The sequence below is a fragment of the Acinonyx jubatus genome, chromosome F2 (assembly GCF_027475565.1).
Source record: "Acinonyx jubatus isolate Ajub_Pintada_27869175 chromosome F2, VMU_Ajub_asm_v1.0, whole genome shotgun sequence".
NCBI classification, from domain to species: Eukaryota; Metazoa; Chordata; class Mammalia; order Carnivora; family Felidae; genus Acinonyx; species Acinonyx jubatus.
Window position 1 is genome coordinate 59113079 of NC_069394.1, and position 15006 is coordinate 59128084.

General features: G+C 37.4%; 1 long non-coding RNA gene across 1 annotated transcript in view; it reads right to left on the bottom strand.

The window, feature by feature from the left end:
* LOC106968397 (uncharacterized) overlaps positions 1–15006 on the bottom strand; it is a 49598-nt gene that overhangs the window by 13987 nt on the left and 20605 nt on the right. The window lies entirely within an intron of this gene.

Below are 15006 nucleotides of genomic sequence, written 5' to 3' on the forward strand. Positions count from 1 at the left end.
TTAGTTCTTTAAGACTGATTTAATATGGACCAGTTTTTCTGGAACCTACAAAAAACATAACCAAGATCTGTAATTTTTCCTCATAGAAGACCTAACATTGTACTTGCCAGCTTACTGAAAGCAATTAAATGTGTTAATTGCATATATTTTAGTAACTTCTCAAGACATACTGGTACATATTTTAGTATAGAAGACTATCAAGTACAAGAATTATATTCTATCTACTTGCTGACAAATAATGTCAAAAACCTAAATGATGATTCTAAAGGTCAAAGTGACAACTAGAATAAAGTTTAACTTTGACCAATTTTAGTAGGTTACTTTATGTGTTAGATCAGAAGTAACCTTAAGTTTAAGATATTGAAGTAGAACTGAAAGATTAGGAAAAACTGTATATCTTGCGGCAAATGATACTTGCATGTTAATAAAGGCTCTTGACTGAAAGGTTTGATGAACACTTGGTGTTTGATCTTTTTAACTTTAATTTGCTCTTTTTTCTGAGAATTCATGAAACCACTTGCTTCAGGACATTTGCCATATGATTGAATAGCAGGAATTTTTATTTGGTTAAATCAAAGAGATACTTTTACATAGCATTGAAATCTTAACAGTTTTCTGAGACTTGATAATTAGTTTACCTTTCATATGGGCAAATCTCAATTTTTTTCCTGCACATAAAATATTACCACAAAATCCTGTTTTATTCAGTCAATACTTCATTTTTGTACTAAGATGATTTTATGCTTTTTAGGTTGCTTATCTTTCATGCAATTATTGACAAATGACAGTCTCCTTACTTTTGAAATCTTGTTGATACTGAGAAATGCAGTTTACTGTAAGCAGTAAATTCACCTCATGTTAGTAGAACTACATTTAGAGACATCTTATTACGTATGGAGTGGTCATCTTAGTGTGAGCCATATTGCTAAATTTATCGACTCTTCAAAAATAGTGCAAATATTCTGAGAAATAACACAAATGTTTTTGATCCAAACCTACTGAATAAAGGTAAGTGGCCAGGCTGGTTTAGGAAGAAAGTATATAACTAAAGGAATTAGAGTACCTTTCTCAAGTAGCCAGTAATCTGGTTCAGGTAGTATGGCATGTCACAAAACTAAGTATAAGAATGTAGCAGCATCCAGATGCCTAGGTGACTTAGTCAGTTGAGCATCCAACTCTCCATTTCGGCTCAGATCATGATGTCATGGTTTGTGGGATCGACCCCACATCAGGCTTCATTGCTGGCAGTGTAGAGTATGCTTGAGATTTGGGATTCTCTCTCTCCCTTTCTCTGCCCCTCCCCTGTTCGCTCTCTCTCAAAATAAATAAAAACTTTAAAAAAATGTAGCAGCATCAAAGCTGTAATTCAAAGGGATTTCACAAATTTGCTTTCTTATAATGCAACACATCATCTCTTAATTTGTTCAAAGTAGACGGGGTTTAAGCATTGTGTTTCCAACATTTTGGGGTTTTTTTCCAACATCATATTGAAAGGCAATTTTCCTGTTCCGGGCAAGAATAGACTGATGAGGTACCATACCATCCTTAAACACTGAAGGTACTCTGATGAAAACCTGTTCCTAAAGAATTGAATCCAGGAAGTTGCACTGACTAATGGAATGGCTATATATACTAAAGTTATAAAAATACAAAAGCTTGTGAAACTAATGAAACAATTTAAGTTGTGTGATTTTTTTTTTAACACAACTGTTTTCATTCTTTGCCTAGTGGCAATTTTTGCCTTATGTACATCTAAAAACTAGATGGTAAGCCAGCAGGAATGAAGGAGGAAAATTATTTTCTTAGGTGGTATTGATTGGTTATCTTTCTTAGTGTCCAGCAGAATGCCATTACGTTGCAGGCATTCAATAAATGTTGAGTTGAATCAAACTCACTGGTGTGTAAAGGTAGTGTCTCAGACATATTCCACTGCAACCCTAAAAGTTTTATGTCCTAACTACTAATATGTAAATGTTAAAAGATTAGTCTGAGCCTAATTGGAGATATCTGCACATCATCTGGTCTGCCACTTGCAGGGAAGACTAATGAATAGCAAAGGCAGGAAAGCTAGGTTCAAGGTCATTGTTAATGATCTAGCTTCTTGATGTTCTCCCTTGAAAAAAGAATAGCTGTCTCAGAATAAACGTTTCTCCAAAGAAGGTACACAAATGAGCAACGATACATGCAAGTCTGCTCAAGTCATAAGTCATTAGGGAACTAGTAAGCCACAAAAAGATACCTACTTCACAACCACTAGGATAGCAATAATATTTTTTTAAAGGACAAATAATAAACACTGGCCTATATGTATAAATTGTAAAAATTACAATTTATAAATTGCAGGTGTGAATGTAAAATGGTGCAGCTCCTGTAGAAAATAGTTGGGCACTTCAAAAAATTAAACGGGGAGATTCCAGTTCAAGAAGGTGATGTAGGAAGACTCTGAACTCAACCTCCTCCATGGAACACCCCAAACTACAACTATTAACAAAACAATTGCTCCCGAAGAAAAACCGAGAGCTGACTGAACAGCTACTGCACAGCATAGAATAGCAAGAGAAATGGGGGACATGCCACAGTTCAAAAGAGTAACCTATCCAGCTAGCCAGCAAAAGTCACTAAGTCCACATAGTCCGAGTAGGGGACATGATACGCAAGACCACTACTTAACTTTAGGAGAAGTAGCCATTTCATTTAATCCATAGGAAAAAAACAACAACAACAACAGAAAGCCAAACAAAATGGGGAGACAGGAGTATGTTTCAAAAGAAAAAGAAAAAAACTTCAGAAAAAGAACTAAATGAAACAAGATAAGCAAAATGCATGATCAAGAATTTAATAATCACAAAGATACTGGGTTGGGGGAAAGAACTGATGACCTCAGTGAGACCTTCAAAAAAGAGATAAAAAATACTAAAAATCAATCATAATTGAAGATTACAATAACAAGTAAAAAACACTAGAGGGAATCAACACTAGAGGATGCAGAAGAACATATCAGGATCTGGAAAACAGGGTAATAAAAGGCACACAAACTGAGCAGCAAAAAGAGAAAAGAAATTTTTGTTTTAAGTTTATTTATTCTGGGGCACCTGGGTGGCTCAGTCAGTGAAGCATCTGACTCTTGATTTCTACTCAGGTCATGATCTAGCCCCACACTGACCTCTGCACTGACAGCATGGAGCTTGCTTCAGATCCCCTGTCTCCTCCTCTGTCCCTCCCTGCTCACGTGCTCTCTCTCTCTAAAAAATTAATAAACATTAAAAAAAGAAAAACAGGAAAGAAAAAAATGCAGATAAAATAAAAAAAGAAAACAATGCCCAACATTTGTTATGAGAAAGGTTATACACAAAAATGAGAAAAGTTTTTAAATTCATGAGATTATTATATAATCATACCAATAAATTTTTGAATTGTGATTGATTTACTAGGAAATTCTAAATTATGAAAATTAAACAAAGAAAAATCTAAATAGACCAATGAACCATGGAAGAAAATAAAGTAGTTGTCCATATATTTCTCCCACAGGGGCATAAGACTAGATTATTTTTACAGTTAAGTGTTTTGTTTTTTTAATCTCCAAGGAACATGATTCCCACAGTAAACTGTTCAGCACATAGAAAAAGATGGCAAATTTCCAAGTCACTCTTACAAAGCCAGGATTATCCTGATAGATAGATAGATAGATAGATAGATAGATAGATAGATAAATTTTAAAAAAGCAATCCACAGAGGCCTCTCTCACAGGAAAATAGAGGCAACAATTCTAAATGAAATACTGGCAAATCAAATCCAGACTATAGTCAAAGAATACTACACCATAATTGACAGTTATTCCAAGAAAGCAAAGATGGTTGAAGGCAAGAAAACGTATTGATATAAATTTACCAAAGAAAAATATAGGATCATCTCTGTAGATATTTAAAAAACACTTGGTGGGAAACCTGGGTGGTTCAGTTGGTTAAGCGTCCAACTTCGGCTCAAGTCATGATCTCACAGTTTGTGGGTTCGAGCCTCGCGTCAGGCTGTGCGCTGACAGCTCAGAGCCTGGGGCCTCCAGATTCTGTGTCTCCCTCTCTGCCCCTCCCCTGCTTACGCTCTGTCTCTCTGTCTTTCAAAAATAAACATTAATTTAAAAAAATCATTTGGTAAAATATTCTTTCCACTTCTGATTTTAAACTAATACACTAGGAAAAGAATATTCCATACATTATTTTCAAACAATACCTGGGGCACTTGGGTGGCTCAGTTGGTTAGGCATCTGACCTCAGCTCAGGTCATGATCTCATGGTTTGTGAGTTCAAGCCCTGCATCAGGCTTTCTGCTGTCAGCACAGAGCCTGCTCCATATCCTCTGTCCCCCTCTCTCTCTGCCTCTCCCCTGCTTGCGCTCTCTCTCTTTCTCCTTCTCTCTCAAAAAAAAAAAACATTAAAAAAAATTTTAATAAAAAAATAAAACAACATCAAGCCAATAGTTACCACACTTAAAAAATATTTATCACGTGCAATTTCATTTAAAATGAGGGCAAAATAACAAGTGTTGGTGAGGATTCAGAGAAAAGGGAAAATTTGTCTACTGTTGGTGGGAATATAAGTTGGTGTGGCCACTATGGAAAATAATATGGAGGTTCCTCACAAAATTAAAAATAAAACTACTATATGATCCAGAAATCCCACTTATGGGTATTTTTCTGAAGAAAATAAAAATACTAACTCAAAGAGATATATGCCACCCTCCAACCCCATCCATGTTCATTGCAGCATTATTTATAATACCTAACATATGGAAACAATCTAAGTATTCATCAATTAATGAATGGATAAAGAAAATGTCATATGTGTATATATATATACACACACACACACACACACACATATATGTATATATACAAATATATGTACACACAGAGAATGGAATACATTTATTTCAACCATAAAAAAAGAATAAAATCTTGCCATTTGCCACAACATGTCAGACCTTGAGAGCATTATGCTAAGTGAAATTAGAGAGAGGAAGATGTGTACCGTATGATCTCAATTGTATGTGGAATCTAAAAACCAAAACAAAACAAAAACACAAATCAAGCTCATAGATACAGAGAACAGATAGATTGGTGGTTGCCAGAGGTTGGGGGGGGGGGGGTGGTGGTGAAAGGGGTAAAAGGGATCAAAGGTACAAACTTTCAGACTAGTAAGTCACAGGGATAAAATGTACAGCATAATGACCATAGTTAATAATAACATGTTGCATATTTTAAAGTTGCTGAGAGTTGATTTTAAAAGTTCTCATCACAAGAAAGAATTTTTTTTTCTAACTATGTATGGTGACAGATGTTAACTAGACTTACTGTGGTAATCATTTTGCAGTGTATACAAATATCAAATCATGCTGTACACCTGAAACTAATATGGTGTTTCATGTCAATTACATCTCTAAAAAACAAAAGTGAGGACCAACATACAAATACTTGCTATCAATACACTACATAGTATTTCTTGGAAATTTCCAGACAAAGTTGTAATTTTTAAAAATTAGGTGCAGGGGCACCTGGGTGGCTCTATCGGTTAAGCATCCAACTTTGGCTCAGGTCATGATTTCACCGTCTGTGGGTTCAAGCCCCGCATTGGGCTCTGTGCTGACAGCTCAGAGCCTGGAGCCTGCTTTGGATTTTGTGACTCCCTCTCTCTCTCTTCCCCTCCCCTGCTTGTTCTCTCTCTCTCTCTCAAAAATAAAATAAACATAAAAAACAAAATTAGGTGTAAATATTGGAACAAAACAGACAATAACATCTGCAGGCAATGTAAGGTCTCACAGAAAAATCCCCTAAGTATAAACTTGAAAATTCTGAAATCTCAAAGAAGTTGAAAATGTAGTGGCCATTTTTATGGGATGTTCTGTTTGTTTACTTTGGTTTTAGCTATATATCATAATAGTCCCCATCCTGGACTTGGAAAATACCCATTATCTAAAAACAAGTGAAGATGGGGCCCCAACATCCTACTACAGAGGTAAAAAAAAGATTTCTTCTCAGCTTCCTGACTACCCATGCATTGGAACATGACCAAGGAACACTCCACATCCTTCCAATAATTGCCTTTTATTTTCTACCTAGGCTTTAGTTAAGGACTATGACTCTTACAGAAATTGATGTTAAAGGTAGGTTATAGGCAACAAACTCTCAAGATAAAGGGGGAAACTGATATACATTTTTTAATTACCTTGCCTAGCTAGGGCCAAAAGTAGTGGCAATTCCATAGAATTCATAAATGGTAATCTGAGAGTCAAGAGCTCAGGAGGATTAAATAGCTATGTGAGTTATTTCTTTCCCATTGAGGACAAGGCTTTGGATGCTTGCAAAGCATCTATCAAAGAACAAGATGGAAGATATAAAGAATTAACGGTGTGAAATTATAGCCTGAGAGGTGGAATTATAGCTTTTAATGGTACTGAATAGCTTAAAGAAAGAAGACAACCACAAATTCCTGTTTCATTTCAAGGCACAATTAGAATCCTAGGAAATTTCTATTATGCTGTTCTTCAGCCACAGACAGCTTTTTTTTTTTTTTTAGATTTATTTTTAAGTAATCTCTACACCCAAAATGGGGCTCGAGTTCACAACCCCCAGATCAAGAGTTGCACACTCTACCTATTGAGCCATCCAGGTGCATCCACAGGCAGCTTTCTGATCACTGTAAAACCAAATGTGAAGATTTATCCAATAAGTTGCTGAATTAAAATGTTAGTTGAGTTGGCAACTGGTGGTTACATGTCAACTATGTGAAATTTAAGATATTAAGAAAAGAGAAGGAACCCACAAAATTAAACAAGGATCATTTCTAATCCCTTAAGACCCTTCTCGACAGCTAAATCTACCACAGTGTTCTAGCTGTAAAGAAGTAGGGACTCCTTTAGACTTGGAGATATACTCTGGGGAGAGCTAATTCTTACCTCACTCATCATTGTTTCAGACTAGGAATATAAATTGATCCCTGGAGATTTTCTAGATCTAGCATCAATGTTAATGAAAGATTACTGCAACTACGTGAACACAGAATCACCAGGAGCTCAGATCCCCCAGGAATAAGTTTAGGGCACCCCATTGATGCCAGGAGGTTTACTGACTGAAGGCAAAGTAAATACAATAGAAGAGAGAAAGCATAAAAACCTGCTTCAGCCTTACAATCGGTTGTGAAAATGACAATTACAACATCTAATTACAACTTACTCTTTCCTGCTATGTCCTATGTATATCTACATGTGTTAACTACCGTCCTTCTTTTTCCACCATCTCCTTTTTTCCCCACTATTTTATTTAGCACTTGTGGTGGTTTAACTTTATAATTAGTTCTTGAGGGGATCACAAGAGAACTACAGGAGAAACAGACATAATGTAGAGATCTTGGATTTGTTTTTATTTTTTAAAATGCTTATTTATTTTTGATAGAGAGAGCAGGGGAGGAGCAGAGAGAGTGGGAGAGAGAGTGAATCCCAAGCAGGCCCAACACTGTCAGCACAGAGCCCAATGCAGGGCTCAAACCCACAAACCATGAGATCATGACCTGTACCAAAATGAAGAGTCAGATGCTTAATTGACTCAGCCACCCAGGTGCCCCTCAGATTTATTTTTGAACTCAATAATTGAGATATTGTGGTGGAAGGAATTAAGATGTTGCAGTAGTAGGGGGACTCCATGCTTGCCTCATCCCTCAAACACAGCTAGATAAATATCAAATCATTCTGAACACCCAAGAAATCGATCTGTGGACTGAGAGAGCAAACTGCACAACTAGAGGAAGAAAAGAGGCCACACTGTGGAAAGTAGAAGCTATGGAGATGAGATTTGCAGAAGAAAAGAATCCCTGGTGTGGTGGAGGGGAGGGAGCCCTGATCATGGAGACAGGGGAGAGAGAGAGAGAGAGAGAGAGAGAGCGCAGCATGCAGGGACTTGCACAAGAAAAGCATTTCCCCAGAATTACTGACTGGGAAAACAAGAGAGGCTGATAATCACGAGTTTTTACAAGCAGCAGAGCTCAAAACCTGAAGTTTTGGAAGTTTGTGCCATTGCCAGCGTCAAGCCTGGCTGGCATAGCAGTGCTCATGTGGAGGAGGGCAGAGGACCAGAAGCAGAGAGCATGGTCTGAGGATGCCCTGGGTCACTTTGGGAGAGACAGTTCCCCTTCCTGGAGTGCATTTGGGAGAGGTAGCACTGCCTCTCAGGGGACAAAAGACCGTTGAGCTGCCTCATTCATTAGCATAGCAGCAGGGGCACCTGTTGAGGGCAGCTAACTTGGACACTGGGTTTTTGCTGCTTTTACCATAAACTACAAACCCCGCATGGTCATGCAACTGCTTTTCTGGGACAAACCAGCACCAGACACAGCTTGGTGACACCCTCTCCATTAGAGGATCAGTACAGGTCTGTGCCATGCAAGGTCCCTAAAATTTGGAGTTTTGAAACTCAGCCATGCTCCTGAGATAAAACACAGGAGTACTGTGCTGCCAGATGGGCCAACACTTAGACACAGACAAGGTGAAGGCAGAGATTTGACAGAAGCCTCAGACACAAGAGAGAAAATTGTTCGTTCCTCTGTGAGGGCTTCCTGAACATCAGTGGGTGCGAACTCCCCTCTCCAGGGACAAGAGAGCCAGGTGACACCATTTTTCATCCCTTCCATCAACACGCATGGACTTCAAAGAGACACAATACTCAGGCTTGTAGAGGCTTGAGCCACTTACACCAAGCCCTGTCCCCTGCGCTCTATAGGTTTTTTGTTTGTTTTGTTTTGTTTTGTTTTACAGAGGGCAAATGTGCCTGAGGCAACATGCCTCTTCCTCAGAAGACCAACACAAAACCCCTGCACACACCAAGTCTAGTAGCCACAGAGTGCTCCAGAGCTCCAGCTCTAGGGGAAATAGGATCTAGCCTTTTTTAACAAGCAAACCAAAACACACAGAGTTAAAACTCACCACACACTAGACAAAGTCCAAACACTCCTCACTGCAGGCAAGGAGAAACTCTGCAGAGGACTGAATTGAGGGAAAGAGCAGCCAAAAGACAACAGCAGAGTGCACACAACAAACACCAAAAACACTTCCTGAAGTGACAGGCCGTGCACAGCATGTGACCTCTTCTTAATATAGCCATTACTCTCTGAAGTAGGAAACATAACAGGCTTTCCTAACACATGGAAGACAGAGACCTAGACAAAATGCCAAGAGGAAGGAATTCATCCCAAAAGAAAGAAAAAGAAGAGGTCATGGCCAAGGATCTAGTCAAAACAGATATAGGTAATATGCCTGAACCAGAATTTAAAACAATAATCATAAGGATATTAGCTGGGCTTGAGAAAAGCATAGAAGACACCAGGGAGTCCCTTACCATACAAATAAAAGATCTAAAAACTAGTCAGGCTGAAATAAAAAAAAATGTTGTAACCAAGATGCGAAATCTACTGGATGTAATGACCACAGGATGAAAGAAAGCAGAAGAATGAATAAGTGATATAGAAAATAAAATTATGTGGGGGAAAAAATGAAGCTGAAAAGAAAGGAGAAAGAAAAAGAATTGAATCACAAATGTAGAGTTAGGGAACTCAGCGACTCCATAAAGCATAAAAACACTAGTATCATAGGAGTTCCAGCAGAAGACAGGGAAAAAGGGGGCAGAAGTTTTATGTGAGCAAATTATAGGTGAAAATTTCCCTAATCTGAGGAAGGCAACAGACATCCATTTCTGGGAGGTACAGAGAACTCCCATCAATATCAACAAAAGCAGGCCTATACCAAGACATATCATAGTAAAATTTGCAAAAATACAGAGATAAGGAAAATATTCTGAGAGTAGCAAGGGAAAAGAAATACCTAACTTACAAGGGAACTCCTTAAGGCTGGCTGCAGACTTATCAACAGAAACTTGGCAAGCCAGAGGGGGTGACATGATATATTCAATGTGCTGAATAGGAAAAATATGCAGTCAAGAATATTTTACCCAGCAAGGCTGTCATTCAGAATAGAAGGAGAGATAAAGAGTTTCCTAGACAAAAACAAAAAAAACAAACAAAAAAAAACAAAAAACAAACAACAACAACAACAAAAAAAAACCAAAGGAAAACAAAACTAAACTAAACTAAACTAAAGGAGTTTCTGACCACTAAACCATCCCTGTAAGAAATATTAAAGGAGACTCTTTGAGTGGGAAAGAAAGACCAAAAGCAACAAACACTAAGAAGGAGCAGAGAAACTCTCCAGAAATACCAACTTTACAATAATACAGTGGCACTAAATTCATATCTATCAATAATCACTCTGAATGTAAGTGGACTAAATGTTCCAATCACAAAACATAACATAAGGTATCAAAAAGATTAAAAAAAAAAAAGAAAGAGCCATCTACATGTTGCCAACAAGAGATTTATTTTAGACCTAAGACACCTCCAGATTGAAAGTGAGGGGATGGAGAACCATTTATAATGCTAATGGACGTCAAAAGAAAGCCAGAGTAGCCATACTTACTTCAGACAAACTAGATTTTAAGCCAAAGACTGTAACAAGAGATGAAGAAGGGCACTATATCATAATAAAGAGGTCTATCCAACAAGATCTAACAATTGTAAATATTTGTGCCCCCAAATTGGAGAAACTCAAATATATAAATCAATTAGTAACAAACTCATTGATAACAATACAATAATAAGGGACTTTAAAACCCTACTTATGCAATGGACAAATTATCTAAGCAGATTATCTAACAAGGAAACAATGGCTTTTGAATGACACACTGGACCAGATGAACTTAACTGAAATATTCAGACATTTCATCTAAAGCAGGAGAATACACACTCATTTCAGTGCACATGGAACATTCTCTAGAATGGATTACATACTGTGCCACAAATCAAGCCTCAACAAGTACAAAAAGACTGAGATCATACCATGCATATTTTCAGACCACAACACTATGAAACTTGAAGTCAACCACAGGAAAAAATTTGGAAATCAATAAAAACATGGAGGTTGGAGAACTTCCTACTAAATAATGAATGGGTTAACCAAGGAATTAAAGAAGAAATTAAAAAATACATGAAAGCAAATGAAAATAAAAACATGACGGTCTAGAACCTTTGGGATGCAGCAAAGGCAGTCATAAGAGGGAAGTATATAGCAATATAGGTCTATCTCAAGAAGCAAGAAAAGTCTCAAATACACAACCCAACCTTACACCTAAAGGAGCTAGAAAAAGAACAGCAGATAAAGTCTAAAGCCAGTAGAAGAAAGGAAATAATAAAGATTAGAACAGAAATAAGTGATATAGAAACAACAACAACAACACAGCAGAATAGATCAACAAACTTAGAGCTGGTTCTTTGAAAAAATTAACAAAATCAATAAACCCCTACCCAGACTTAACAAAAAGAAAAGAGAAAGGATCCAAATAAATGAATCTTAAATTAAAAAGGAGAGATCACAACCAACACGACGGAAACACAATAAATTATAAGAGAATATTATGAAAAATGATATGCCAACTAATTGGGCAATCTGGAAAACAATGGATAAATTCCTAAAAATATATAAACTACCAAAACTGAAACAGGAAGAGATAGAAAAATTGAATAGGCCCATAACCAGCAAAGGAATTGAATCACTAATGAAAAATCTCCCAACAAACAAAAGTCCAGGGCCAGATGGCTTCCCAGGGGAATTCTACCAGACATTTAAAGAAGAGTTAATACCTATTCTTCTCAAACTGTTCCAAAAAATAGAAATGGAAGGAAAAGTTCCAAACTCATTCTATGAGGCCAACACTACCTTGATTTGAAAACCAGGGGCGCCTGGGTGGCGCAGTCGGTTAAGCGTCCGACTTCAGCCAGGTCACGATCTCGCGGTCCGTGAGTTCGAGCCCCGCGTCAGGCTCTGGGCTGATGGCTCAGAGCCTGGAGCCTGTTTCCGATCCTGTGTCTCCCTCTCTCTCTGCCCCTCCCCTGTTCATGCTCTGTCTCTCTCTGTCCCAAAAATAAATAAAAAACGTGGAAAAAAAAAAAACAGACAAAGACCCCACTAAAAAGGAGAATTACAGACCAAATAACCTGAGGAACATGGATGCAAAGACCAAATTCCCTGATGAACATGGATGCAAACATTTTTGACAAGATACTAGTTAATTGAATCCGATAGTACATTAAAAGAATAATTCACCACAATCAAGTGGGATTTATTCCTGGGAGGCAGGGTGGTTCGATATTTGAAATCAATCAACAATGATATACCACATTAATAAAAGAAAGGATAAGAATCAGATGATCCTCTCAATAGATGCAGAAAAGCATTTTGAATACAGCATCCATTCTTGACAAAAACTCAACAAAGTAGGGAAAGGGAACATACCTCAACATTGTAAAGGCTATATATGAAAGACCCACAGCTAATATCCTGAATGGAGAAAAACTGAGAGCTTTTCCTGTATGGTCAGGAATAAGATAGAGATGTCCACTCTCACCATTGTTAACTAAACAGTACAGGAAGTTTTAGCCCCAGCAATCAGACAACAAAAAGAAGTAAAATGCATCCAAACTGGCAAAGAAGAAGTCAAACTTTCACTATTCACAGACAACATGATAATCTATGCAGAAAACCCAAAAGACTCCACCAGAACATTGCTAAAACGGATACACAAATTCAGCAAAGTTGCAGGATACAAAATCAATGTATAGAAATCTGTTGCATTTCTCTACACCAATAATGAAGCAGTAGAAAGAAAAAAGAAATCAATCCTATTTACAATTGCATCAAAAACCATTAGATACCTAGGAATAAACCCAACAAAGGAGATAAAATTCTGTGCTCTGAAAACTATAGAACACTTATAGTGTTCCATACACACAAAGAAATGGAAAAACATTCCATGCTCATGGATTGGAAAGACAAAAATTGTTAAAACATCTATACTATCCAAAGCAATCTATACATTTAATGGAATCCCTATCAAAATACCAACAGCATTTTTCACAGAGCTAGAACAAACAATCCTAAAATTTCTATGAAACCACAAAAGACCCTGAATAGCCCAAGCAATCTTGAAAAAGAAAAGCAAAGTTGGAGGCATCACAACTATATTACACTTCAAGCTATATTACACTGCTATAGTCATCGTGACAGTATGGTATTGGCACAAAAACAGACACATAGATCGATGGAGCAGAATAGGGGTGCCTGGGTGGCTCAATCAGTTGGGCGTCTGACTTTGGCTCAGGTCACGATCTCACAGCTCAGTGGGTTTGAGCCCTGTGTTGGGCTCTGTGCTGACATCTCAGAGCCTGGAGCCTGCTTCAGATTCTGTGTCTCCCTCTCTCTCTCCACACTCTGTCTCCCCTCTCTCTCCCTCCCTCACTCACACTCTGTCTGTCTCTCTCTCTCTCAAAAATAAATAAAATGTTAAACAAAAAAATTTTTTTAATGGAGCAGAATAGAAAACCCAGAAATGCAGCCACAACTATATGGTTAACTAATCTTTGACAAAGCAGGAAAGAATATCCAAAGCAGGAAAGAATATCCAATGGAAAAAAGACAGTCTCTTCAACAAATGGTGTTGGGAAAACTGGACAGCAACATGTAGAAGAATGAAACTGGACCACTTTATTACACCATACACATAAATAAACTCAAAATGGATGAAAGACTTAAATGCGAGACAGAAAACCATCAGAATCCTGGAGAACACAGACAGCAACCTCTTTGACATCAGCCCTAGCAACTTCTTACTAGATGTGTCTCTGGAGGCAAGGGAAACAAAAACAAAAATAAACTATTGAGACTTCATCAAGATAAAGAGCTTCTGCACAGTCAAGGAAACAATCAACAAAACTAAAAGGCAACCTACGGAATAGAAGACATTTTCAAATGACATATCTGATAATAGGTTAGTATCCAAAATCTATAAACAACTTATCAAACTCAATACCCAAAAAAGAAATAATCCAGTTAAGAAATGGGCAAAAGACATGACACACATTTTCCAAAGAAGATATATATATGGCTAACAGACACAGAACAGATGCTCAATGTTACTTATCATCAGGAAATACAAATCAAAACCACAATAAGATACCACCTCACACCTGTCAGAATGTCTAAAATTTACAACATAGATAAAAACAGATGTTGGTGAGGATGTGGAGAAAGGGGAAACCTCCTACACTGTTGGTGAGAATACAAACTTGTTCAGCCACTCTTGAAAATAGTATGGACTTTCCTCAAAAAGTTAGAAGTCAAACTACCCTATGACCCAGCCATTGCACTACTGGGTATTTACCCAAAGTATACAAAAATACTGATTCGAAGGGGCACATGCACCCTGATGTTTATAGCAGCATTATCAATAATAGCCAAATTATGGAAAGAGCTGAAGTATCCACCAACTGATGAATGGATAAAGAAGGCAATGGATTATTCAGCCATCAGAAAGAACAAAATTTGCCAATTGCAATGACATGGCTAGAGCTAGAGTATTATGCTAAGTGAAATAAGTTAGAGAAAGACAAATACCATATGATTTCACTCATGTGTGGAATTTAAGAAACAAAACAAATGAACATAGGGGAAGGGGAAAGAAAAGAGAGAGGGAGACAAACCATAAGAGACTCTTAACTATAGAGAACAAACTGATGGAGGTAGGTAGGCAGGGGAAGATCTAAATGGGTGATTGGCATTAAGGAGGGCACTTATTTTGATGAGCACTGGGTGTTATATGTAAGCGATGAATCACTAAATTCTACTCCTGAAACCGGTATTAACCTATGTTAACTAATCAGACTTTAAATAAAAACTTGAAAACAAAAACAAAAATAAATAAAATAAAATAAATAAATAAACTCACTAATTGATAAGACACTGAGTTTCTCCTCTTCAGGGAAGGGGTAGTGCTTTTTTTTTTTCAAATTTATTGAGATATAATTGACATAGAGGACTGTATAAGTTCATTTATCCATTCTACTGTTGATGGACATTTGG